The sequence below is a fragment of the Arachis stenosperma genome, chromosome 8, assembly GCF_014773155.1.
Source record: "Arachis stenosperma cultivar V10309 chromosome 8, arast.V10309.gnm1.PFL2, whole genome shotgun sequence".
Lineage (NCBI taxonomy): Eukaryota > Viridiplantae > Streptophyta > Magnoliopsida > Fabales > Fabaceae > Arachis > Arachis stenosperma.
Window position 1 is genome coordinate 30,958,481 of NC_080384.1, and position 4,019 is coordinate 30,962,499.

The window sequence follows — 4,019 nt, forward strand, 5'->3', positions numbered from 1 at the left end:
CATATAACATAGCAATCCCGTTTTTTTGCCAACATCTGCCAACTCTTATTTATAAGTGTGTTTAATGGAAGTGTCTTTGTAAATGTATTGTGGATGTGTCTAATAAAAATGTCTTTTTTATAACTGTGTTTAATAGAAATGTCTTTATAGATATATTTTTTGGATGTGTCTCTTTATATATGTGTTTAAAATATAATAATTAATTATTATTGATAATAAATTGACAGATAATATATTGGTACCCTATACTTTTCCATAGACGCTTTATGTGGCTATTCTCCAATTTTAGCAATTTCAAGAATATAGTAGTTAAATGTTTCTGGAGAAGAAAAATAAAAATTTATTTATTATTTTATAAAATTTAAAATAAAATTAAAATTAGACATACTCTAATATAAAAGATTGATGTCAAATTAGGTTTTAATAATTAATATTCTGGGAACTAAGTCCCTTTCGGGGTTTGTTCTTTCTTTTTAGTAGCTGTTTTATAACACCGACAGGATGTCTCCAAAAGTAAAAAGGAATATATATACTTCAACTAAGATGGTAGGTAGTATATCATATTTGTATTAATTAACGAGGTATAAATATTTTATAGAAGTTTCAAGTTTAAATTTTATTGTTGCTAATATACCAAAAAGTAAATATTAATCTTACAGCCTTATGCCAAAAAAAATATTTTGGATTTTTTATTTATAGGTATATATTTATTACCTAGCTATTAGTTAAAGACAAAATTCTCTTTTAACTTATTAGACGACCATAATTATATAAAAGGAAATACCGAAACAGACGAGAGAGTGAGAGAAGCAACATTGATGTAATTAATAAAGACAGGAATAAATATCGTATAAAATAATTAGTCCTTCATTAGTTAAAATTTTAAAATAAGAAATTATATGAAATCTCATAAAAATATTATTGTTGTTGCCTTGTTGGGCCACAATTGGGCACATGTTTTGACCATTGTTTGACGGGTGTGGAAACCAAGTTAAAAGCAATTGAGGTTTTAATTGAGTGGTTAAATATATTATCTTTAACTAATTTGAATTGGTTAGAGAGCGTTATTAGTTTATTTGTATGTTTAAATAGGTATTAGAGTTTAATTTTATTCAAATTTAGATTTATTAAATTTTAGATTTTTATTTTAGAAGATAAAGTGAGATGTTTTATTATTAAATGTTTTTTTTCTCATGTTTTTTTTATCTCACTTATGAAATAAATGGTGATAAATCATATTTTTCTCTTTAAAGTGAAATTTAAAATTTAGAGGATCCAAATCCATTTTATTTTATATATACAGTAATTTATTGGCTAACGATAAATTTTTAAATGAAACTCAAATCCGCCATTGATGGAACTGCTAGAACTTGAGAAGAGGGAGTTGAATCAAGTTAGTTCAAAACTGAACTTCTTTTGTTCTATTTTCACGGAAGCTAAATATACAAAAAAAAAATTTTGTTTTGTCTCATACACAGAACTTAAATAGACAAGGGAAAAAGAGATAGAGGCCAGTATGTATCCTGGTTCGGTATTTATGTGTCATAAAACCTACATCCAGTCTTCACCACAACCATGGTAGAATTTTCACTATAATAAATAAATTACATTCATCAATACTATTGAAACATAACCTAATAAAACTAGTATTTACCATTAAGCTTTCTTCACTAAAGCTCAGTTTTTCAAGTGTTGTCCCAACTTGGAAGGAGAATCTAAACAGATTCAAACTCACAAAGTGCTATCCAAACTTGACAAGGGGAACTAGTCCTAGTTCAACAACTCAATTACATAGAATTTTCAGTGGCTCTTTCATGCATCTTTTTTGCCGTTTCTCTCATGGATTTTTCACTTACATAATCAACCTTTTCTCAATATAAAAGATGACACAAGATAGCCATAACAAAGAAAATCAGAAATGAAGCACTAGTAGAAGAAAAAGAATTCAGCTCAAGTATGTTAAGATGATGCTCATGAATTTTCTCTCTTTTTCTTCTTTTCAAATGTTGAAGTGAGGTATGTTTTATATCATCAGCTTGCTCTTCCAATTTGCCTCTTCAATTCCTTGTTTCTTCAACTAGTTGGAGCTGTCTCTAATGGCATGCAGTCATTTTTCATCCTGCTCCACTAACTCTGCTGGTTGAGGAGCCATTCCACCACCTCTGCTGTCCTTGAATTTGCTTTCTTCCTTGGCATGCATTTCTTTCTCCCTTCTGCTTCCATTATCTCTGCTATCCAAGGAGCTGCTCCACTACTTTTGCATTCTTGTAAGTTTGTGTTTTGCTCTCCCATATTCTGAATGTTGCTTTACAGAGGTCCTGGAAGTAGTGAAATTGTCCTTGTGTCTTGTTGCTTTGCTAGAGCCACAACTGTCATCGTTGTGTTATTAATTCATTTTTGTTCTACCTGTCTTCCTTTTTCCATGATGAAGACAAATGCCCATTTTTCTACTTTGCAAATGCATAGCCTTCTATTTTTGCTGAACAGTACTTGTTGAGTGCATTGGGCTTGTGCATTGATTTGAAGCATTGAAGAAATATTCAAGCAACATGTTGGGTTGATGATTGAATAATAGGCCTGCACCACTAATACACACATTTAATAATATTGGGTTTTAATTTAAATAATATTTGTCATCATATATGAGCCCAAAATAAACTTAAATCAACAATCTCCTCTTGATGACAAACATGATAAAAGAGGATAATTGAATTTAAAATATTAATTTAAATGAGTTGAGAGTAAATAAGTTGAGAGCACTTCCCTTTGATGACCATCCGAAGTGTGTAGTACTCTTTCTCACTGTTAGCATTTCTCCCCCTTAATCATGGCTTACATCTTCAAGTGGATAAAACTTAAAACAGCAAAGAACAATTACCAAAGCAATATATCACAGCAACAATAACACAGAGCATAGAGTAATTAACACACAGCAATTAAAGTTAATCATAGCAACATATATCATCAAGCATCATTGTCCATAACCTAAGTCAATGCTAACTTTTCTTTTCTTTTCTTTCCTCCCCCTTTTGTCATCAAGGAGGGAAAAGACCCTGTAAAAACTGTTAGTGGCTAAACAAAAGAGTCATCAAGTACTAAAGTAGTTATGGGTTACAGTCATCCAGATAAAAAGGAAAAGAGTCTAGGTAAAACAGTCCAATTCATAGAAGAGATGAAAGAGTCTAGGCATTAGAGTTTGCATCATCAGAGGCTTTATCATCATCCTCATTATCAGTATTTGTAAGGCCAACCTCAATGTCCTCCACATAATTTCTGAGAATCCGAATCCTTCCTTTAGTTTTCTTGAGTGCATTTTCTTTCATAACTTCATTCTTCTTGCGCTCGACTCCATAGTTGATGAGAAGATCGGTCAGATTGACAAACTCTTTGAGCAAATTCTTCACGATACCTGTTAGGACTTTGATCTTAGAGGAATTGGATGTGGGAATCAGTGGATCCTCATCATGGTATGGAACTTCAGTGCCTTCATTAGTGTTGTGGCGCTTAGTTGTTGTTCTTTTTACTGCACCACCACCTTTGATATAAGAGTTATAGTCTCTAAAAATCGCATTCCCAAAATCAAAATTATAATATTAAAAAATTTTAGTGAGCAGCATTGTATAAGGTAAAGCATTTTTAGAACTAACACAAGCATGCATGTGTCTCACTAAAAAGTAAGTAAAAGAAATTGGAATTTTGGAGAGAAGAGCAAACATAACCAGTATGTCACAGAAGGAGACTCATTGAAAAGATTCACTCTAAGGTAGAATTATATGATTCACAATCCTATGCAATCGGGCACGAACTGGACCAAGATATTTATGAGTGGGAGTGGTACCTTTAAGGAGAGGAATGTTGACACAAACAGTTTCTAGGGCTTCAAAATATGACAGATTGAGAGACTCATCCCACTTACCAGAAGTGAACACATCAAGTTTCTTGTCCTGGTAATCTATGGCTTTCCTGATGTGATACTTGTCAAGAATGATTGTGCGACCTTTAACAAAGGAAGCGATTCT